Raw genomic sequence first — 25225 nt, forward strand, 5'->3', positions numbered from 1 at the left:
ACCCAATGGGAGAAGTCCTTCCTGAACTGCCAGGCCAGGACCTCCCTGGACTGGAAACAAGCATCCTAGGACCGGTTTTGCGGTTTCACTATTCTTCAGCCAGGATAGCTTGAGTCCAGTGGCTTGGAGAGCACGGGACCCATGTCTGGGCATACCCGTCTCACACGGGGTGACAAATGCAAAAAAAACAATTGATGGACAGAATGAAGAACAATGTCATACATTCACCCCAGTACAGAGATCTGGGCTTAAATGCATCGTTTTGTTGCTCACCATGTCATTCCAGTTGGGACCCAGCTGTATGCAAATCAGTCTTGACCCTGCGCCCAGTGGGAACAGTCCAGCCTGAACTGCCAGGCCAGTTCCTCCCTGGAGTGAAAACAAGCATCCTAGGGCCGGTTTGGGGGTTTCACCCCTTTTCAGGCCGCATAGCTTAAATCCAGTGTTATGGAGAGCACAGGTTCCTCGTCTGGGCATACTCGTCTCACTCGAGGTGACAAATGCAAAAAAACAACAACACAAAAGACAAAACAATTGATGGACAGAGTGCAGAACAATATCATACATTCACCCCAGTACAGAAATTTGGGCCTAAATCCATTGTTTCTTTGCTCACCATGCCATTCCAGTTTGGACCCAGCCATATGCAAATCAGTCTTGACCCTGCGCTCAATGGGAGCAGTCCTTCCCAAACTGCCTGGCCAGGTCCTCCCTGGACTGGAAACAAGCATCCCTGGACCGTTTTTTGTGGTTTCACTCCTCTACATCCAGGATAACTTGAATCCAGTGGCATGGAGAGCACGGGACCTACGTCTAGGCATACCCGTCTTACTCGGGGTGAGACATGCAAAAAAAACAATTGATGGACAGAATGCAGTACAAAGTCACAGATTCACCCCAGTACCGAGATCTGGGCCTAATTCCATCGTTTTTTTGGTCAGCATGCCATTCCAGTTTGGACCCAGCCATATGCAAATCAGTCTTGACCCTGCTCCCAATGGGAACAGTCCAGACTGAACTGCCAGGCCAGGTCCTCCCTGGACTGGAAACAAGCATCCTAGGACCTGTTCCGTGGTTTTACCCCTCTTCAGCCAAGATAACTTCAGTCCAGTGACATGGAGAGCACAGGACCTACGTCTAGGCATACCCGTCTAACTCGGGGTGAGACATGCAAAAAAAAAGCAATTGATGGACAGAACGCAGAACAATAGCATACATTCACCCCAGTACAGAGATTTGGGCCTAAAACCATCATCTTTTTGCTCACCATGCCATTCCAGTTTGGACACCAGCCATATGCAAATCAGTCTTGACCCTGCGCCCAATGGGAACAGTACAGCTCTACCTGCCAGGCCATGTTCTCCCTGGGTTGAAAACAAGCATCCTAGAACCAGATTCAGGGTTTCACCGCTCTTCAGCCAGAATAGCTTGAGTTCAGTGGCATGAAGAGAATGGGACCCATGTCTGGACATACTCGTATCACTCGGGGTGACAAATGCAAAAAAAACAATTGATGGACAGAATGCAGAACATTGTCATACATTCACGCCAGTGCAGAGATCTGGGCATAAATCCATCGTTTATTTGCTCACCGTGCCATTCCAGTTTGGACCCAGCCATATATGCAAATCAGTTGTGACCCTGCACCCAATGGGAACAGTCCAGCCTGAACTGCCAGGCCAGGTCCTCGCTGGACTGGAAACAAGCATCCTAGGACCGGTGTCGGGGTTTCACCCCTCTTTAGCCATTGGCATGGAAAGCAAGGGACCCACGTCTTGCATATCCGTCTAACTCGGGGTGACAAATCCCAAAAACATCAATTGATGGACAGAATGCACAACAATGTCATACATTCACCCCAGTACAGAGATATGGGTCTAAATCCATCGTTGTTTTGCTCAGCATGCCATTCCAGTTTGAACCCAGCCATATGCAAATCAATCTTGACCCTGCGTCTAATGGGAACAGTCCAGCCTGAACTGCCAGGCCAGGTCCTCTCTGGACTGGAAACAAGCATCCTACGACCTCTTTCGGGGTTTCATCCCTCTTCAGCCAAGATAACTTCACTCCAGTGGCATGGAGAGCATGGGACCCACGTCTGGGCATACTCGTTTCACTCGGGGAGACAAATACTAAAAAAACAATTGATGGACAGAATGCAGAACAATGTCATACATTCACCCCAGTGCAGAGATCTGGGCCTAAATCCATCGTTATTTTGCTCACCATGCCATTTCAGTTTGGACCCAGCCATATATGCAAATCAGTTGTGACCCTGCACCCAATGGGAACAGTCAAGCCTGAACTGCCAGGCCAGGTCCTCCCTGGACTAGAAACAAGTATCCTAGGACCGGTATCAGGGTTTCACCACTCTTCAGCCAAGATAGCTTGAGTCCAGTGTCATGGAGAGCATGGGACCTACGTCTAGGCATACCCCTCTCACTCGGGGTGAGACATGCAAAAAAGAGCAATTGTTTGACAGAATGCAGAACAATGTCATAAATTTACCCTAGTACCGAGATCTGGGCCTAAATCCATCGTCTTTTTGGTCAGCATGCAATTCCAGTTTGAACCCAGCCATATGCAAATCAGTCATGACCCTGCGCCCAATGGGAACAGTCCAGCCCATGTTCTCCCTGGACTGAAAACAAGCATCCTAGAACCTGATTCTGGGTTTTACCGTTCTTGAGCCAGATTAGCTTGAGTTCAGTGGCATGAAGAGCATGGGACTCACGTCTGGGCATACTCGTCTCACTCGGGGTGACAAATGTACAAAAAACAATTAATGGACAGAATGCAGAACAATGTCATACATTCACCCCACTGCAGAGATCTGGGTCTAAATCCATCGTTTTATTGCTCCACATGCCATTCCAGTGTGGACCCAGCAATATGCAAATCAGTCTTGACCCTGCACCCAATGGGGACAGTCCAGCACAAAGTTCCAGGCCAGATCCTCCCTGGACTGGAAACAAGCATTCTAGGACCAGATTCAGGGTTTCACCCCTTGAGCTTGAGTCCAGTGGCATGGAGAGCATGGGACCTACGTCTAGGCATACCCGTCTCACTCAGGGTGAGACATACAAAAAAAACAGTTGATGGACAGAATACAGAACAATGTCATACATTCACGCCAGTAGAAAGATATGGACCTAAATCCATTGTTTCTTTGCTCACCATGCCATTCCAGTTTGGACCCAGCCATATGCAAATCAGTCTTGACCCTGCACCCAATGGGAACAGTACAGACTGAACTGCCTGGCCAGGTCCTCTCTGGACTGGAAACAAGCATCCTAGGACCTGTTCCGGGGTTTCACACCTCTTCAGCCAAGATAACTTCAGTCCAGTGGCATGGAGAGCACGGGACCTATTTATAGGCATAACCTTCTCACTCGTGGGAGAGACATGCAAAAAAACTATTTATGGACAGAATGCAGAACAATGTCATGCATTCATCCCAGTACAGAGATCTGAGCCTAAATCCATCGTTTTTTTGCTCCCCATGCCATTCCAGTTTGGACACAGCAATATGCAAATCAGTCTTGACCCTGCACCCAATGGGAACAGTCCAGCCCAAAGTGCCAGGCCAGATCCTCCCTGGACTGGAAACAAGCATTCTAGGACTGGATTCAGGGTTTCACCCCTTGAGCTTGAGTCCAGTGGCATGGAGAGCATGGGACCTACGTCTAGGCATACCCGTCTCACTCAGGGTGAGACATGCAAAAAAACCAATTGATGGACAGAATGCAGTACAAAGTCATAGATTCACCCCAGTACCGAGATCTGGGCCTAAATCCATTGTTTTTTTGGTCAGCATGCCGTTCCAGTTTGGACCCAGCCATATGCAAATCAGTCTTGACCCTGCTCCCAATGGGAACAGTCTAGACTGAACTGCCAGGCCAGGTCCTCCCTGGACTGGAAACAAGCATCCTAGGACCTGTTCCGTGGTTTCACCCCTCTTCAGCCAAGATAACTTCATTCCAGTGGCATGGAGAGCACAGGACCTACGTCTAGGCATACCCGTCTAACTCGGGGTGAGACATGCAAAAAAAAAGCAATTGATGGACAGAATGCAGAACAATATCATACATTCACCCCAGTACAGAGATTTGGGCCTAAAACCATCGTCTTTTTGCTCACCATGCCATTCCAGTTTGGACACCAGCCATATGCAAATCAGTCTTGACCCTGCGCCCAATGGGAACAGTCCAGCTCTACCTGCCAGGCCATGTTCTCCCTGGGTTGAAAACAAGCATCCTAGAACCAGATTCAGGGTTTCACCGTTCTTCAGCCAGAATAGCTTGAGTTCAGTGGCATGAAGAGAATGGGACCCACGTCTGGACATACTCGTATCACTCGGGGTGACAAATGCAAAAAAAATCAATTGATGGACAGAATGCAGAACATTGTCATACTTTCACGCCAGTGCAGAGATCTGGGCCTAAATCCATCGTTTTTTTGCTCACCATGCCATTCCAGTTTGGATCCAGCCATATATGCAAATCAGTTGTGACCCTGCACCCAATGGGAACAGTCCAGCCTGAACTGCCAGGCCAGGTCCTCGCTGGACTAGAAACAAGCATCCTAGGACCGGTGTCGGGGTTTCATCCCTCTTCAGCCAGGATAGCTAGAGTCCAGTGGCATGGAGAGCATGGGACCCACCTCTGGGCATACCCGTCTCACTCGGGGTGACAAATGCAAAAAAAATCAATTGATGGACAGAATGCACAACAATGTCACACATTCACCCCAGTACAGAGATATGGGTCTAAATCCATCGTTTTTTTGCTCAGCATGCCATTCCAGTTTGAACCCAGCCATATGCAAATCAATCTTGACCCTGCGTCCAATGGGAACAGTCCAGCCTGAACTGCCAGGCCAGGTCCTCTCTGGACTGTAAACAAGCATCCAACGACCTCTTTCGGGGTTTCATCCCTCTTCAGCCAAGATAACTTCAGTCCAGTGGCATGGAGAGCATGGGACCTACGTCTAGGCATACCCGTCTCAATCGGGGTGAGACATGCAAAAAAAAACAATTTATGGACAGAATGCAGAACAATTAAATACATTCACCCCAGTACAGAGATATGGGCCTAAATCCATCGTTTATTTGCTCATCATGCCATTCCAGTTTGGACCCAGCCATACACAAATCAGTCTTTACCCTGCGCATAATGGGAACAGTCCAGCCTGAACTGCCAGGATAGGTCCTCTCTGGACTGGAAACAAGCATCCTAGGACCGGTTTCAGGGTTTCACCCCTCTTCAGCCAAGATAACTTCACTCCAGTGGCATGGAGAGCATGGGACCCACGTCTGGGCATACTCGTTTCACTCGGGGAGACAAATGCTAAAAAAACAATTGATGGACAGAATGCAGAACAATGTCATACATTCACCCCAGTGCAGAGATCTGGGCCTAAATCCATCGTTTTTTTGCTCACCATGCCATTTCAGTTTGGACCCAGCCATATATGCAAATCAGTTGTGACCCTGCACCCAATGGGAACAGTCAAGCCTGAACTGCCAGGCCAGGTCCTCCCTGGACTAGAAACAAGCATCCTAGGACCGGTGTCGGGGTTTCACCACTCTTCAGCCAAAATAGCTTGAGTCCAGAGTCATGGAGAGCATGGGACCTACGTCTAGGCATACCCGTCTCACTCGGGGTGAGACATGCAAAAAAGAGCAATTGTTTGACAGAATGCAGAACAATGTCATAGATTTACCCCGGTACCGAGATCTGGGCCTAAATCCATCGTCTTTTTGGTCAGCATGCCATTCCAGTTTGGACCCAGCCATATGCAAATCAGTCATGACCCTGCGCCCAATGGGAATAGTCCAGCCCATGTTCTCCCTGGACTGAAACAAGCATCCTAGAACCTGATTCTGGGTTTCACCGTTCTTGAGCCAGAATAGCTTGAGTTCAGTGGCATGAAGAGCATGGGACCCACGTCTGGGCATATTCGTCTCACTCAGGGTGACAAATGCAAAAAAACAATTAATGGACAGAATGCAGAACAATGTCATACATTCACCCCACTGCAGAGATCTGGGCCTAAATCCATCGGTTTTTTGCTCCCCATGCCATTCCAGTTTGGACCCAGCAATATGCAAATCAGTCTTGACCCTGCAACCAATGGGAACAGTCCAGCCCAAAGTGCCAGGCCAGATCCTTCCTGGACTGGAAACAAGCATCCTAGGACTGGTTTCAGAGTTTAACCCCTTCTCAGCCAGGATAGCTAGAGTCCAGTGGCATGGAGAGCATGGGACCCACCTCTGGGCATACCCGTCTCACTCGGGGTGACAAATGCAAAAAAAATAACTGATGGACAGAATGCAGAACAATGTCATAGCTTCACCTCAGTACAGAAATCTGTGCCTAAATCCATCGTTTTTTTGCTTAGCATGCCATTCTAGTTTGGACCTAGCCATATGCAAATCAGTCTTGTCCCTGCGCTCAATGGGAACAGTCCAGCCTGAACTGCCAGGCCAAGACCTCCCTGGACTAGAAACAAGCATCCTAGGACCTGTTCCGGGGTTTCACCCCTCTTCAGACAAAATAACTTCAGTCCAGTGGCATGGAGAGCACGGGACCTACGTCTAGGCATACTTGTCTCACTCGGAGAGAGACAAGCAAAAAAAAAGCAAGTGATGGACAGAATGCAGAACAATGTCATACATTCACCCCAGTACAGAGATTTGAGCCTAAAACCATCGTCTTTTTGCTCACCATGCCATTCCAGTTTGGACCCAGCCATATGCAAATCAGTCTTCACCCTGCGCCCAATGGGAACAACCCAGCCCTACCTGCCAGGCCATGTTCTCCCTGGACTGAAAACAAGCAACCAAAGACCGGTGTCGGAGTTTCACCCCTCTTCAGCCAAGATAGCTTGAGTCCAGTGGCATGGAGAGCATGGGACCTACGTCTAGGCATACCCGTCTCACTCGGGGTGAAACATACAAAAAAAACAATTGATGGACAGAATGCAGAACAATGTCATACATTCACCCCAGTACAGAGATATGGACCTAAATCCATTGTTTCTTTGCTCACCATGCCATTCCAGGTTGGACCCAGCCATATGGAAATCAGTCTTGACCCTGCACCCAATGGGAACAGTCCAGACAAAACTGCCAGGCCAGGTCCTCTCTGGACTGGAAACAAGCATCCTAGGACCTGTTCCGGGGTTTCACCCCTCTTCAGCCAAAATTTCTTCAGTCCAGTGGCATGGAGAGCACGGGACCTACGTCTAGGAATACCCGTCTCACTCGGGGAGAGAGATGCAAAAAAACAATTAATGGACAGAATGCAGAACAATGTCATACATTCACCCCAGTACAGAGATCTGAGCCTAAAACCATCGTTTTGTTGCTCGCTATTCCAGTTTGGACTCACCCATATGCAAATCAGTCTTGACCCTGCGCTCAATGGGAACAGTCGAGTCCGAACTGCCAGGCCAGGTCCTCCCTAGACTGGAAACTAGCATCCTAGGACCGGTTTTCGGGTTTCACCCCTCTTCAGCCAGAATAGCTGGAATTCAGTGGCATGGAGAGCATGGGACCCACGTCTAAGCATACCCGTCTCACTCGGTGTGAGACATGCAAAAAATCCAATTGATGGACAGAATGCAGAACAATGTCATACATTCACACCAGTACAGAGAAATGGGCCTAAATTCATCATTTTTTTGCTCACTATGCCATTCCAGTTTGGACCCAGCCATATGCAAATCAGTCTTCACCCTGTGCCCAATGGGAACAGTCCACCCCGAACTGCCTGGCCAAGTGCTCCAGGAACTAAAAACAAGCATCCAAGGACCGGTGTTGGGGTTTCACCCCTCTTCAACCAAGATAGCTTGAATCCAGTGGCATGGAGAGCATGGGACCTACGTCTAGGCATACCCGTCTCACTCGGGGTGAAACATACAAAAAAACAATTGACGGACAGAATGCAGAACAATGTCATACATTCACCCCAGTACAGAGATATGGACCTAAATCCATTGTTTCTTTGCTCACCATGCCATTCCAGGTTGGACACAGCCATATGCAAATCAGTCTTGACCCTGCGCCCAATGGGAACAGTCCAGACTGAACTGCCAGGCCAGGTCCTCTCTGGACTGGAAACAAGCATCCTAGGACCTATTCCGGGGTTTCACCTCTCTTGAGCCAAGCTAACTTCAGTCCAGTGGCATGGAGAGCACGGGACCTACGTCTAGGAATACCCGTCTCACTCGGGGAGAGATATGCAAAAAACAATGTATGGACAGAATGCAGAACAATGTCATACATTCACCGCAGTACAGAGATCGGAGCCTAAAACCATTGTTTTGTTGCTCACCATGCCATTCCAGTCTTGACCCTGCGCTTAATGGGAACAGTCGACTCGCAACTGCCAGGCCAGGTCCCCCCTAGACTGGAAACTAGCATCCTAGGACCGGTTTCCGGGTTTCACCCCTCTTCAGCCAGAATAGCTGGAATTCAGTGGCATGGAGAGCATGGGACCCACTTCTAAGTATACCCGTCTCACTCGGTGTGAGACATGCAAAAAATCCAATTGATGGACAGAATGCAGAACAATGTCATACATTCTTCCTAGTACAGAGATCTGGGCCTAAATTCATCATTTATTTGCTCACTATGCCATTCCAGTTTGGACCCAGCCATATGCAAATCAGTCTTCACCCTGTGCCCAATGGGAACAGTCCAGCCTGAACTGCCAGGCCAGGCCCTCCCTGGAAACAAGCATCCTAGGACCAGTTTTGGGGTTTAACCACTCTTCAGCCAGAATAGCTTGAGTCCAGTGGCTTGGAGAGCACGGGACCCAAGTCTGGGCATACCCGTCTCACACGGGGTGACAGATGCAAAAAAAACAATTGATGGACAGAATGAAGAACAATGTCAGTTCAGAGATCTGGGCTTAAATCCATCATTTTGTTGCTCACCATGCCATTCCAGTTTGGACCCCGCCGTATGCAAATCAGACTTGACCCTGCACCCAATGGGAACAGTCGAGTCCGAACTGCCAGGCCAGGTCCTCCCTGGACTGGAAACAAGCATCCTAGGACCAGTTTTGGGGTTTAACCCCTCTTCAGCACACATATCAAGTCCAGTGGCATGGAGAGCACAGGACCCACGTCTGGGCATACCCGTCTCACTCGGTGTGAAACATGCACAAAAAAACAATTGATGGACAGAATGAAGAACAATGTCATACATTCACCCCAGTACAGAGATCAGGGCTTAAATCCATCATTTTGTTGCTTACCATGCCATTCCAGTTTGGACGCAACCGTATGCAAATCAGTCTTGACCGTGCACCCAATGGGAGCAGTCCAGCCTGAACTGCCAGGCCAGGTCCTCCCTGGACTGGAAACAAGCATCCTAGGACCAGTTTTGGGGTTTCACCCTTTTTCAGCCCGCATATCTTAAGTCCAGTGGCATGGAGAGCACAGGACCCACGTCTGGGCATCTCCGTCTCACTCGGGGTGACAAATGCAAACAAACAACAACACAAAAAACAAAACAATTGATGGACAGAATGCAGAACAATGTCATACATTCACCCCAGTACAAATATATGGGCCTAAATTCATTGTTTCTTTGCTCACCATGCCATTCCAGTTTGGACCCAGCCATATGCAAATCAGTCTCGACCCAGCGCCCAATGAGAACAGCCCAGCCTGACCTGCCAGACCATGTTCTCCCTGGACTGAAAACAAGCACCCTTGGACCGGTTTTGGGGTTTCACCACTCTTCAGCCCGCTTGGCTTGAGTCCAGTGGCATGGAGAGCATGGGACCCATATCTGGGCATACACGTCTCACTCGGGGTGAGAAATGCAAAAAAAAACAATTGATGGACAGAATGCAGAACAATGTCATACATTCACCCCAGTACAGAGATCTGGGCCTAAATTCATTGATTTTTTGCTCAGCATGGCATTCCAGTTTGGACTCAGCCATATGCAAACCAGTCTTGACCCTGCGACCAATGGGAACAGTCCAGCCTGAACTGCCAGGCCAGGTCCTCTCTGGACTGGAAACAAGCATCCTATGACCTGTTCCAGGATTTCACTCTTCTTTAGCCAAGATAGCTTGAGTCCAGTGGAATGGAGAGCATGGGACCTACGTCTAGGCATACCCGTCTTACTCGGGGTGAGACATGCAAATAATACAATTGATGGACAGAATGCAGAACAAAGTCATAGATTCACCCCAGTACCGAGATCTGGGCCTAAATCCATCGTTTTTGTAGTCAGCATGCCATTCCAGTTTGGACCCAGCCATATGCAAATCAGTCTTGACCCTGCACACAATGGGAGCAGTCGAGTCCGAACTGCCAGGCCAGGTCCTCCCTGGACTGGAAACTAGCATCCTAGGACCAGTTTCAGGGTTTCACCCCTCTTCAACCAGAATATCTGGAGTCCAGTGGCATGAAAACCATGGGACCCACGTCTAAGCATACCCGTCTCACTCGGTGTGAGACATGCAGAAAATCCAATTAATGGACAGAATGCAGAACAATGTCATACATTCACCCCAGTTCAGAGAGCTGAACATAAATCCATCAACTTTTTTACTCACTATGCCATTCCAGTTTGGACCCAGCCATATGCAAATCAGTCTTCACCCTGTGCCCAATGGGAACAGTCCAGCCTGAACTGCCAGGCCAGGTCCTCTCTGGACTGGAAACAAGCATCCTATGACCTGCTCCAGGTTTTCACTCTTCTTTAGCCAAGATAGCTTGAGTCCAGTGGAATGGAGAGCATGGGACCTACGTCTAGGCATACCCGTCTTACTCGGGGTGAGACATGCAAAAAATACAATTGATGGACAGAATGCAGAACAAAGTCATAGATTCACCCCAGTACCGAGATCTGGGCCTAAATCCATCGTTTATGTAGTCAGCATGCCATTCCAGTTTGGACCCAGCCATATGCAAATCAGTCTTGACCCTGCACACAATGGGAGCAGTCGAGTCCGAACTGCCAGGCCAGGTCCTCCCTGGACTGGAAACTAGCATCCTAGGACTAGTTTCAGGGTTTCACCCCTCTTCAACCAGAATATCTGGAGTCCAGTGGCATGAAAACCATGGAACCCACGTCTAAGCATACCCGTCTCACTCGGTGTGAGACATGCAGAAAATCCAATTAATGGACAGAATGCAGAACAATGTCATACATTCACCCCAGTTCAGAGAGCTGAACCTAAATCCATCAACTTTTTTTACTCACTATGCCATTCCAGTTTGGACCCAGCCATATGCAAATCAGTCTTCACCCTGTGCCCAATGGGAACAGTCCAGCCTGAACTGCCAGGCCAGGTCCTCCCTGGAAACAAGCATCCTAGGACCGGTTTCGGGGTTTAACCCCTCTTCAACCAGGATAGCTTGAGTCCAGTGGCAAGGAGAGCATGGGACCCACCTCTGGGCATATCTGTCTCACTCGGGGTGACAAATGCAAAAAAAACAATTGATGGACAGAATGCAGAACAATGTCATAGCTTCACCCCAGTACAGAGATCTGTGCCTAAATCCATCATTTTTTTGCTTAGCATGCCATTCTAGTTTGGACCTAGCCATATGCAATCCAGTCTTGACCCTGCGCCCAATGGGAACAGTCCAGACTGAACTGCCAGACCAGGTCCTCTTTGGACTGGAAACAAGCATCCTAGGACCGGTTTCAGGGTTTCCCCCCTCTTCAGCCAGAACAGCTTGAGTCCAGTGTCCTGGAGAGCAAGGGACCCACGTCTGGGTATACCCGTCTCACTCGAGGTGACAAATGCAAAAAAGATCCATTGATGGACAGAATGCAAAACAATGTCATACATTCACCCCAGTACAGAGATCTGGGTCTAAATCCATCTGCTTTTTTGCTCACCATGCCATTCCAGTTTGGACCCAGCCGTAGGCAAATCAGTCTTGACCCTGCACCCAATGAGAATAGTCCAGCCTGAACTGCCAGATCAGGTCCTCCCTGGACTGGAAACAAGCATCCTAGGAACGGTTTTGGGGTTTCATCCCTTTAAAGCACGCATAGCTTAAGTCCAGTGGCATGGACAGCACAGGACCCACGTCTTGGCATACCCGTCTCACTCGGGGCGACAAATGCAAAAAAAACAACAACATAAAAAACAAAACAATTGCTTGACAGAATGCAGAACAATGCCATACATTCACCCCAGTACAGAGATATGGGCCTAAATCCATTGTTTCTTTGCTCACCATGCCATTCCAGTTTGGACCCAGCCATATGCAAATCAGGGGGAACAACCTTTACAACGCAACTTTTACAACGCACTACCATTACAACGCATTTTTTACAACGCATAATCCATTACAACGCATGATATTACAACGCATGACACTACAACGCATTTTAAAAAACTACCTTTACAACGCATTCCATTACAACGCATACTACCATTACAACGCATACCATTACAACGCATAATATTACACTATACTATCCAACACTCACCCTACTGATGCACCCCCTGGAGTTAGAATAGTAATTTTTACCCCTATACTATCCAACACTTACCCTACTGATGCACCCCCTGGAGTTAGAATAGTAATTTTTACCCCTATACTATCCAACACTTACCCTACTGATGCACCCCCTGGAGTTAGAATAGCAATTTTTACCCCTATACTATCCAACACTTACCCTACTGATGCACCCCCTGGAGTTAGAATAGTAATTTTTACCCCTATACTATCCAACACTTACCCTACTGATGCACCCCCTGGAGTTAGAATAGTAATTTTTACCCCTATACTATCCAACACTTACCCTACTGATGCACCCCCTGGAGTTAGAATAGTAATTTTTACCCCTATACTATCCAACACTTACCCTACTGATGCACCCCCTGGAGTTAGAATAGTAATTTTTACCCCTATACTATCCAACACTTACCCTACTGATGCACCCCCTGGAGTTAGAATAGTAATTTTTACCCCTATACTATCCAACACTTACCCTACTGATGCACCCCCTGGAGTTAGAATAGTAATTTTTACCCCTATACTATCCAACACTTACCCTACTGATGCACCCCCTGGAGTTAGAATAGTAATTTTTACCCCTATACTATCCAACACTTACCCTACTGATGCACCCCCTGGAGTTAGAATAGTAATTTTTACCCCTATACTATCCAACACTTACCCTACTGTTGCACCCCCTGGAGTTAGAATAGTAATTTTTACCCCTATACTATCCAACACTTTCCCTACTGTTGCACCCCCTGGAGTTAGAATAGTAATTTTTACCCCTATACTATCTAATACTTACCTTAAATGTAATTTAATATTATGCGTTGTAATGGTATGCGTTGTAAAGGTAGTATGCGTTGTAATGGTAGTGCGTTGTAAAGGTATTTTTTAAAAATGCGTTGTAGTGTCATGCGTTGTAATGTCATGCGTTGTAATGGATTATGCGTTGTAAAAAATGCGTTGTAAGTGCATGCGTTGTAATAGTGTGCGTTGTAACGTCATACATCCGCAAATCAGTCTTGACCCTGCGCCCAATGGGAACAGTCCAGCCCGATCTGCCAGGCCGTGTTCTCCCTGGACTGGAAACACGCATTCTAGGCCTGGATTCAGGGTCTCACCCCTCTTCAGCCAGATTAGCTTGAGTCCAGTAGCATGAAGAGCACAGGACCCACGTCTGCCCGTCTCACTTGGGGTGACAAATGCAAAAAAAACATTTGAGGGACTAAATGCAGAGCAATGTCATAGATTCACCCCAGTAAAGAGATCTGGGCCTAAATCCATCGTTTGTTTTGCTCACCATGCCATCCCAGGTTGGACCCAGCCATCCACAAGTCAGTCTTTACCCTGCGCCCAATGGGAACAGTCCAGTCCGAAATGCCAGGCCAAGTCCTCCCTGGACTGGAAACTCGCATCCTAAGACCGGTTTCAGGGTTTCACTCCTCTTCAGCAAGGATAGCTGGAATTCAGTAGCATGGAGAGCATGGAAACCACGTCTAGGCATACTCGTCTCACTCGGGATGACAAATGCAAAAAAAAATCAATTGATGGACAGAATGCAGAAGAATGTCATACATTCACCCCAGTACAGAGATCTGGGCCTAAATCCATAGGTGTTTTGCTCAGCATGGCATTTCAGTTTGGACCCAGCCATATGCAAATCAATCTTGACCCTGCGCCCAATGGGAGCAGTTCTGCCCAAACTGCCTGGCCAGGTCCTCCCTGGACTGGAAACAAGCATCCTTGGACCGTTTTTGCGGTTTCACTCCTCTACATCCAGGATAACTTGAGTCCAGTGGCATGGAGAGCACGGGACCTACGTCTAAGCATACCCGTCTTACTCGGGGTGAGACATGCAAAAAAAACAATTGATGGACAGAATGCAGTACAAAGTCATAGATTCACCCCAGTACCGAGATCTGGGCCTAAATCCATCGTTTTTTTGGTCAGCATGGCATTCCAGTTTGGACACCAGCCATATGCAAATCAGTCTTGACCCTGCGCCCAATGGGAACTGTACAGCCCAACCTGCCAGGCCATGTTCTCCATGGATTGAAAACAAGCATCCTAGAACCGGATTCAGGATTTCACCGTTCTTCAGCCAGAATAGCTTGAGTTCAGTGGCATAAAGAGAATGGGACCCACGTCTGGACATACTCGTCTCACTCGGGGTGACAAATGCAAAAAAAACAATTGATGGACAGAATGCAGAACAATGTCATACATTCACCCCAGTGCAGAGATCTGGGCCTAAATCCATCGTTTTTTTGCTCACCATGCCATTCCAGTTTTGACCCAGCCATATATGCAAATCAGTTGTGACCCTGCACCCAATGGGAACAGTCGAGTCCGAACTGCCAGGCCAGTTCCTCCCTGGACTGGAAACTAGCATCCCAGGACAGGTTTAGGGGTTTCCACCCTCTTCAGCCAGAATAGCTTGAGTCCAGTGGCAAGGAGCGCATGTGACCCACGTCTAAGCATACCCATCTCACTCGGTGTGAGACATGCAGAAAATCCAATTGATGGACAGAATGCAGAACAATGTCATACATTCACCCCAGTACAGAGATCTGTGCCTAAATCCATCGTGTTTTGGCTTAGCATGCCATTCCAGTTTGGACCCAGCCATATGCAAATCAGTCTTGAGCCTGCGCCCAATAGGAACAGTCCAGCCCGTTCTGCCAGGCCAGGTTCTGCCTGGACTGAAAACAAGCAAGGACCGGTTTCAGGGTTTCACCTCTCATTAGCCAAAATAGCTTGAGTCCAGTGGCATGGAGAGCACGGGACCCACATATGGGCATACCCGTCTCACTCAGGGTGACAAATGCAAAAAACAACAATTGATGGACAGAATGCAAAACAATGTCATACTTTCACCCCAGTACAGAGATCTGGGCCTAAATCCATTGTTTGTTTGCTCAACATGCCATTCCAGTTTGGACCCAGCCATATGTTGTTATGTTATGTTATGTTAGGGACACTTCTAAAGCACACGACTCACCCTGGGGCATCTCGGCGCTATACCTAGTAGTCTGCTGAGGGGGAGTATGAGAGGAAAGACACAGCAGCAGAAATAGAACCCTGAGTAATCAGAACAAAAAGGTTTTCAGTTGTTTCCTGAAGATTGTGAGGGAGGGGCAAGTACGTATGGAAATGGGAAGCAAGTTCCAATAGCGTGGCGCAAGATATGAGAAGGCCCTCTTCCCAGAACGGGTAAGGCGGATTCGGGGGTCTTCAGAAGCTCTAGAGAATTAGACCTTAGGTTGAGAGCCGTGGTCATTTTTGTGAGTTTGTTTGCCAGATATTTGGGACCTTTACCGTTTAAGGCCTTATAAGTAAGGCAACAGGTCTTAAAGTGTGCTCGTTTCGTAATCGGGAGCCAATGAAGGTCTAGAAGCAGAGGGGCTGAAGGCGAGCCTGCAGGACGATTTAAGATCATTCGAGCAGCGGTATTTTGGATGACCTGTAGCTTCTTTAGCAGCGTCGGGCCAAGTTCTGCCAGCAGAGCGTTGCTGTATTCGAGGCGACAGATCACCATGGCCTGGACTAGCGTTCTGCGGTGCTTGATGGGGAGATAGGGGAGGATCTTCCGTAGAAGCCGAAGGCTAAAATAGCAGGAGCTGGAATTGCTGCTACATGTTCCTTCATAGAGAGTGCCTGGTCAAGTTTAAACCCCAGGTTTTTCACTACTTGTTTGGGCGCCGGTGCGGTACCCAGCTCTCGCGGCCACCACTCCTCGGACCAAAAAAGAGGAGCTTTCTCAATTAACAGGATTTCCGTTTTACTTGGGTTTAGTTGGAGATAATTCTCGGTCATCTAATTGGAAATGGTAATCATTCCGGCTGCGAAGCGTAGGTGTTCTGAAGTTGCTTTTGGGTTAATTTTAAAAATAAGCTGGGTGTCGTCCACGTATGAGATTATCTCAAACCCGCATGACTCTGCTATTTTAGCTAAAGGGGACATGTACAGATTAAACAAGGTGGGGCGGAGACATGAGCCCTGGGGAACACCTTTGTCCAAACAGCATTTGTCTGAGCGATACGGTCCCAGCATAATTGTTTGGTTTCTTTCAGATAGGAAATTTTGTAACCATTTTAAGGCTTGATCTTGAATGCCGCAGGAACGCAATCTCTCCAACAGCTTAGAGTGGGCAATAGTGTCAAATGCTGCGGAGAGATTCAGGAGAACCAGAATAGCTGATCCTCCGGCGTCCATTTCTTGCCTCAGTGAGTCGGTTATTGCCAGGATTGCAGTTTCAGTACTGAATCCTGGACGAAAACCTGATTGCGAAGGGTCTAAAAAATTGTTGGATTTAAGGTAGTGACTCAGCTGTCTATTTATGGGTGATTCAAGTAATTTGCCCAACAAGGGCAGTAGCGATATGGGGCGATAGTTACCGAGTACATGGGGGTCTGCCGTTGGTTTTTTCAGGATGGGGCGGACAAACACCTCCTTCCAGATGGAAGGAATTATGCCTGAGCTGATGGAACTGTTGAAAATTCCTTGAATTTCCGGAGCGCAACATGAGGCTATGAGGGCCATAGTTCTAGGGGGGCACATGTCACTCGGGGAACCAGATTTAGCTGAGGAGAGCAAAGTATTGACTTCCGTTATAGAGAGGGGTTCAAATTGTTTGAGATTGCCAAGGATCTTCTGGTTAGTTACTACGGGACTCGTGAGGGGGTTGTGGTCTGGGCTAATGGAGAGGGTAAATTAGCATATATCAAATTAATTTTATCATCAAAGTGGGTTGCAAGGGAATTGCAGAGTTCCTGTGACTCCATTTGAGGCAATCTACAGGCTTGGGGGGAGACGAAGTCTTTGACTATGTTGAATAAAGTTTTTGAATAGTTGGTGGCTTGATCAATTTGATTTACGATGAAAGATTTCCTAGCTATTTTTATGTTTCGATGATATTTAGATAAGGAATGTTTATAGGTGTGTCTGTCCATAGGGGTTTTACTGGTTCTCCAGCATCTCTCCAAGACTTTACACCTGGATTTCTTTGCGCTAAGCTCCCCTGTATACCAGGGGGCTGATTGTCGCTGTTTGGAGGGACGGAATTTTTTCGCAGGTATTAGGGAATCAAAAACCGAAGTTAGTCTGGTGGTGAAATTCTTCAGCCGTCCCGAGACATTTAAATCTGCCAGTGTAACTGCCTGTGGCAGTGAGTTGTAGGCAGCCTCGAAGTCTTCTAAGGATAGGTTGTTCCAAGGTCTGCGTAATTGAAATGAACGTGCTTCAGATCCCGGTCGTTCATTGGTATACTGCCATCGTATGGAGAAGGGGACCATGAAGTGATCAGACCATGTTAAGGGGAGGGGGGAAGCCCAAATAAATGCCCAATATTGGTGAAAATTAGGTCAAGAGCGTGACCTACCCTATGCGTGGGGGCCGTTGAAAGTAGGGAGAGCCCGATTTGGTTTAGGCTATTTAGGAGGTTGCTCATCTCTGGGTTCCCTAAGACTTCGCCGTGAAAATTGAAGTCCCCAAGCAAAATAAAATTGCTGGATGCTAGGGCTTGCAGGGCGATCAGCTCGACTAGTTCATTTGAAAAGTGTGTCCTGGGCCCAGGGGGCCGATAGATCAGGGCCCCGTTCCAGCTGTCAGATGGTGATCTAGTGAGCTTAAAAAAGCCTAGTTCAAAGCTGGCCATGCAATGTGTAGCAGTCCATTGGACCTTTAGGTGGTCATTAAAGGCTATTGCGATCCCGCCCCCCTGTTTCCCCTGTCTATCCAAGTGGATGAATTTATAGCCATCAGGGATTGCTAGGTTAATCTGGGGGTGATTCGAGGAATTTTGCCAGGTTTCTGTAAAAAAACACAATTCTGGGGAATAAGCTGATCATATCCCAGATTTCAATAGGGTGCTTGGCTAGGGATCTAACATTGCAAAGGATACATTTTGGGCTGAGTTGGCCTACATCCGCCAGGACGTCCCGCTTTGGCCCGTCCCGAGTGTTTAGCTTGCAGTGGAAGGAACAAGTCTTGCATGCCACCGGTCCTTCAAGATTAAGAGGAAAAGTATCAGGGCAATTAGCCATGGTAGTGAACTGTGAGGCATTTCCCGTTCTAAAATCCAGTAACGCCTTGGGGGGGTAAGTTATCCGTGTCGGGAGAGGGGAGGAGCATCTGATTTGGGCAGCGCTTTGGGGCTTGGGGCTTGTAAGGGTGCGGACGGGCGCAGACGGGCTTGCCTTGTGCGCGCCTTTGGCGCAAGCGCTCAGGCGTCAGCATTTATGCCTATGGAGTTTTAGCAACTAGCCCGCCTCCCGCTTGTACCACCAAGATGGCGGCCGTCCCAAGCAGGAAGTCGGGAGGCAACACAGCCAAGCGAATACGTAAGTGCAAAATAGCAATTTTTAAAAGGTTAAAAGTAATTAGCATCAGCAGCGATTAAATACAGCGAAGAATACCAGCTCTGGCGCGCGTTTCCCGGCTTCCGCCTCAGGAAAACTAGGTAATGTGCGGGCGCTCAGGCGTCAGCATTTATGCCTATGGAGTTTTAGCAACTAGCCCGCCTCCCGCTTGTACCACCATGATGGCGGCCGTCCCAAGCGGGAAGTCGGGTCTATGCCCCCGGCGACCAAGAGTGTGGCTCCCGGGAGGCAACACAGCCAAGCGAATACGTAAGTGCAAAATAGCAATTTTTAAAAGGTTAAAAGGAATTAGCATCAGCAGCGATTAAATACAGCAAAGAATACCAGCTCTGGCGCGCGTTTCCCGGCTTCCGCCTCAGGAAAACTAGGTAATGCGCGGGCGCTCAGGCGTCAGCATTTATGCCTATGGAGTTTTAGCAACTAGCCCGCCTCCCGCTTGTACCACCAAGATGGCGGCCGTCCCAAGCAGGAAGTCGGGTCTATGCCCCCGGCGACCAAGAGCGTGGCTCCCGGGAGGCAACACAGCCAAGTGAATACGTAAGTGCAAAATAGCAATTTTTAAAAGGTTAAAAGGAATTAGCATCAGCAGCGATTAAATACAGTGAAGAATACCAGCTCTGGCGCGCGTTTCCCGGCTTCCGCCTCAGGAAAACTAGGAACATCAGTCTTGACCCTGTGCCCAATGGGAACAGTCCATCCCGAACTGCCATGCCAGGTCCTTTCTGGACTGGAAACAAGCATCCTAGAACCGGATTCAGGATTTCACCGTTCTTCAGCCAGAATAGCTTGAGTTCAGTGGCATAAAGAGAATGGGACCCACGTCTGGACATACTCGTCTCACTCGGGGTGACAAATGCAAAAAAAACAATTGATGGACAGAATGCAGAACAATGTCATACATTCACCTCAGTGCAGAGATCTGGGCCTAAATCCATCGTTTTTTTGCTCACCATGCCATTCCAGTTTGGACCCAGCCATATGTTGTTATGTTATGTTATGTTAGGGACACTTCTAAAGCACACGACTCACCCTGGGGCATCTCGGCGCTATACCTAGTAGTCTGCTGAGGGGGAGTATGAGAGGAAAGACACAGCAGCAGAAATAGAACCCTGAGTAATCAGAACAAAAAGGTTTTCAGTTGTTTCCTGAAGATTGTGAGGGAGGGGCAAGTACGTATGGAAATGGGAAGCAAGTTCCAATAGCGTGGCGCAAGATATGAGAAGGCCCTCTTCCCAGAACGGGTAAGGCGGATTCGGGGGTCTTCAGAAGCTTTAGAGAATTAGACCTTAGGTTGAGAGCAGTGGTCATTTTTGTGAGTTTGTTTGCCAGATATTTGGGACCTTTACCGTTTAAGGCCTTATAAGTAAGGCAACAGGTCTTAAAGTGTGCTAGTTTCGTAATCGGGAGCCAATGAAGGTCTAGAAGCAGAGGGGCTGAAGGCGAGCCTGCAGGACGATTTAAGATCATTCGAGCAGCGGTATTTTGGATGACCTGTAGCTTCTTTAGCAGCGTCGGGCCAAGTTCTGCCAGCAGAGCGTTGCTGTATTCGAGGCGACAGATCACCATGGCCTGGACTAGCGTTCTGCGGTGCTTGATGGGGAGATAGGGGAGGATCTTCCGTAGAAGCCGAAGGCTAAAATAGCAGGAGCTGGAATTGCTGCTACATGTTCCTTCATAGAGAGTGCCTGGTCAAGTTTAAACCCCAGGTTTTTCACTACTTGTTTGGGCGCCGGTGCGGTACCCAGCTCTCGCGGCCACCACTCCTCGGACCAAAAAAGAGGAGCTTTCTCAATTAACAGGATTTCCGTTTTACTTGGGTTTAGTTGGAGATAATTCTCGGTCATCCAATTGGAAATGGTAATCATTCCGGCTGCGAAGCGTAGGTGTTCTGAAGTTGCTTTTGGGTTAATTTTAAAAATAAGCTGGGTGTCGTCCACGGATGAGATTATCTCAAACCCGCATGACTCTGCTATTTTAGCTAAAGGGGACATGTACAGATTAAACAAGGTGGGGCTGAGACATGAGCCCTGGGGAACGCCTTTGTCCAAACAGCATTTGTCTGAGCGATACGGTCCCAGCATAATTGTTTGGTTTCTTTCAGATAGGAAATTTTGTAACCATTTTAAGGCTTGATCTTGAATGCCGCAGGAACGCAATCTCTCCAACAGCTTAGAGTGGGCAATAGTGTCAAATGCTGCGGAGAGATCCAGGAGAACCAGAATAGCTGATCCTCCGGCGTCCATTTCTTGCCTCAGTGAGTCGGTTACTGCCAGGATTGCAGTTTCAGTACTGAATCCTGGACGAAAACCTGATTGCGAAGGGTCTAAAAAATTGTTGGATTTAAGGTAGTGACTCAGCTGTCTATTTATGGTTGATTCAAGTAATTTGCCCAACAAGGGCAGTAGCGATATGGGGCGATAGTTACCCAGTACATGGGGGTCTGCCGTTGGTTTTTTCAGGATGGGGCGGACAAACACCTCTTTCCAGATGGAAGGAATTATGCCTGAGCTGATGGAACTGTTGAAAATTCCTTGAATTTCCGGAGCGCAACATGAGGCTATGAGGGCCATAGTTCTAGGGGGGCACATGTCACTCGGGGAACCAGATTTAGCTGAGGAGAGCAAAGTATTGACTTCCGTTATAGAGAGGGGTTCAAATTGTTTGAGATTGCCAAGGATCTTCTGGTTAGTTACTACGGGACTCGTGAGGGGGGTTGTGGTCTGGGCTAATGGAGAGGGGAAATTAGCATATATCAAATTAAGTTTATCATCAAAGTGGGTTGCAAGGGATTTGCAGAGTTCCTGTGACTCCATTTGAGGCAATCTACAGGCTTGGGGGGAGACGAAGTCTTTGACTATGTTGAATAAAGTTTTTGAATAGTTGGTGGCTTGATCAATTTGATTTACGATGAAAGATTTCCTAGCTATTTTTATGTTTCGATGATATTTAGATAAGGAATGTTTATAGGTGTGTCTGTCCATAGGGGTTTTACTGGTTCTCCAGCATCTCTCCAAGACTTTACACCTGGATTTCTTTGCGCTAAGCTCCCCTGTATACCAGGGGGCTGATTGTCGCTGTTTGGAGGGACGGAATTTTTTCGCAGGTATTAGGGAATCAAAAACCGAAGTTAGTCTGGTGGTGAAATTCTTCAGCCGTCCCGAGACATTTAAATCTGCCAGTGTAACTGCCTGTGGCAGTGAGTTGTAGGCAGCCTCGAAGGCTTCTAAGGATAGGTTGTTCCAAGGTCTGCGTAATTGAAATGAACGTGCTTCAGATCCTGGTCGTTCATTGGTATACTGCCATCGTATGGAGAAGGGGACCATGAAGTGATCAGACCATGTTAAGGGGAGGGGGGGAAGCCCAAATAAATGCCCAATATTGGTGAAGATTAGGTCAAGAGCGTGACCTACCCTATGCGTGGGGGCCGTTGAAAGTAGGGAGAGCCCGATTTGGTTTAGGCTATTTAGGAGGTTGCTCATCTCTGGGTTCCCTAAGACTTCGCCGTGAACATTGAAGTCCCCAAGCAAAATATCCTGGGCCCAGGGGGCCGATAGATCAGGGCCCCGTTCCAGCTGTCAGATGGTGATCTAGTGAGCTTAAAAAAGCCTAGTTCAAAGCTGGCCATGCAATGTGTAGCAGTCCATTGGACCTTTAGGTGGTCTTTAAAGGCTATTGCGATCCCGCCCCCCTGTTTCCCCTGTCTATCCAAGTGGATGAATTTATAGCCATCAGGGTTTGCTAGGTTAATCTGGGGGTGATTCGAGGAATTTTGCCAGGTTTCTGTAAAAAAACACAATTCTGGGGAATAAGCTGATCATATCCCAGATTTCAATAGGGTGCTTGGCTAGGGATCTAACATTGCAAAGGATACATTTTGGGCTGAGTTGGCCTACATCCGCCAGGACGTCCCGCTTTGGCCCGTCCCGAGTGTTTAGCTTGCAGTGGAAGGAACAAGTCTTGCATGCCACCGGTCCTTCAAGATTAAGAGGAAAAGTATCAGGGCAATTAGCCATGGTAGTGAACTGTGAGGCATTTCCCGTTCTAAAATCCAGTAACGCCTTGGGGGGGTAAGTTATCCGTGTCGGGAGAGGGGAGGAGCATCTGATTTGGGCAGCGCTTTGGGGCTTGTAAGGGTGCGGACGGGCGCAGACGGGCTTGCCTTGTGCGCGCCTTTGGCGCGAGCGCTCAGGCGTCAGCATTTATGCCTATGGAGTTTTAGCAACTAGCCCGCCTCCCGCTTGTACCACCAAGATGGCGGCCGTCCCAAGCAGGAAGTCGGGAGGCAACACAGCCAAGCGAATACGTAAGTGCAAAATAGCAATTTTTAAAAGGTTAAAAGTAATTAGCATCAGCAGCGATTAAATACAGCGAAGAATACCAGCTCTGGCGCGCGTTTCCCGGCTTCCACCTCAGGAAAACTAGGTAATGCGCGGGCGCTCAACCGTCAGCATTTATGCCTATGGAGTTTTAGCAACTAGCCCGCCTCCCGCTTGTACCACCATAATGGCGGCCGTCCCAAGCGGGAAGTCGGGTCTATGCCCCCGGCGACCAAGAGTGTGGCTCCCGGGAGGCAACACAGCCAAGCGAATACGTAAGTGCAAAATAGCAATTTTTAAAAGGTTAAAAGGAATTAGCATCAGCAGCGATTAAATACAGCAAAGAATACCAGCTCTGGCGCGCGTTTCCCGGCTTCCGCCTCAGGAAAACTAGGTAATGCGCGGGCGCTCAGGCGTCAGCATTTATGCCTATGGAGTTTTAGCAACTAGCCCGCCTCCCGCTTGTACCACCAAGATGGCGGCCGTCCCAAGCAGGAAGTCGGGTCTATGCCCCCGGCGACCAAGAGCGTGGCTCCCGGGAGGCAACACAGCCAAGTGAATACGTAAGTGCAAAATAGCAATTTTTAAAAGGTTAAAAGGAATTAGCATCAGCAGCGATTAAATGCAGTGAAGAATACCAGCTCTGGCGCGCGTTTCCCGGCTTCCGCCTCAGGAAAACTAGGAACATCAGTCTTGACCCTGTGCCCAATGGGAACAGTCCATCCCGAACTGCCATGCCAGGTCCTTTCTGGACTGGAAACAAGCATCCTAGGACCGGTTTCGGGGTTTTACCCCTCTTCAGCCAGGATAGCTTGAGTTCAGTGGCATGGAGAGCACAGGACCCACGACTGGGCATACCTGTCTCACTTGAATGATAAGTGCAAAAAAAACAATTGATAGACAGAATGCAGAACAATGTCATACATTCACCCCAGTACAGAGGTCTGGGCCTAAACCTATCGTTTTTTTGCTCAGCATGCTATTCCAGTTAGGACCCATCCATTTGCAAATCAGTCTTGACCCTGCACCCCATGGGAACAGTCCAGCCAGAACTGTGAGGCCAGGTCTTTCCTGGACTGGAAACAAGCGTCCTAGGACTTTTGTTGGGGTTTCACCCCTATTCAGGATATCTTGTGTCCAGTGGCATGGAGAGCACAGGACCCACGTGGAACAGTCCATCCCGAACTGCCATGCCAGGTCCTTTCTGGACTGGAAACAAGCATCCTAGGACCGGTTTCGGGGTTTTACCCCTCTTCAGCCAGGATAGCTTGAGTCCAGTGGCATGGAGAGCACAGGACCCACAACTGTGCATACCCGTCTCACTCGGGTGACAAATGCAAAAACAAAACAACTGATGGACACAATTCATAACAATGTCAATCATTCACCCCAGTACATAGTTCTGGGTCTAAATCAATCGTTTTTTTGCTCACCATGCCATTCCAGTTTGGACCCAGCCACATGCAAATCAGTCTTGACCCTGCACCCAATGGGAACAGTCCAGCCCGAACTGCCAGGCCAGGTCCTCCCTGTACTGTAAACAAGCATCCTAGGACCGGTTTCAGGGTTTCACACCTCTTCAGCCAGGATAGCTTAAATCCTGTGGCATGAAGAACACGGACCCAATTCTGGGCATACCCGTCTCACTTGGGGTGAGAAATGCAAAAAAAACAATTGATGGACAGAATGCAGAACAATGTCATACATTCACCCCAATACAGAAATCTGGGCCTAAATCCATTCTTTTTTTGCTCACCATGTCATTCCAGTTTGGACCCAGCCATATGCAAATCAGTGTTGAACCTGCGCCCAATGGGAATAATCCAGCACGAACTGCTAGGCAGGTAGTTCCTGGACTTGAAACAAGCATCCTAGGACTGGTTTCGGGGTTTCACCCCTATTCAGCCAGGCTAGCATAATTCCAGGGGCATGGAGAGCACAGGACCCACGTCTGCGCATACCTGTCTCACTCAGGTTGACAAATGCAAAAAAGAACACAATTGATCGCTAGAATGCAGAACAATGTCATACATT

The 25225-nt window shown here is 48.4% G+C and overlaps 1 protein-coding gene across 9 annotated transcripts in view; it reads left to right on the forward strand.

Annotated features, from left to right (window-relative positions):
* LOC146866400 (vitamin D-binding protein-like) overlaps window positions 1-25225 on the forward strand; it is a 666911-nt gene that overhangs the window by 226455 nt on the left and 415231 nt on the right. The gene's annotated exons all lie outside the window — the stretch shown is intronic.

The sequence above is a fragment of the Triturus cristatus genome, chromosome 2_1 (assembly GCF_964204655.1).
Source record: "Triturus cristatus chromosome 2_1, aTriCri1.1, whole genome shotgun sequence".
Taxonomy (NCBI): Eukaryota; Metazoa; Chordata; class Amphibia; order Caudata; family Salamandridae; genus Triturus; species Triturus cristatus.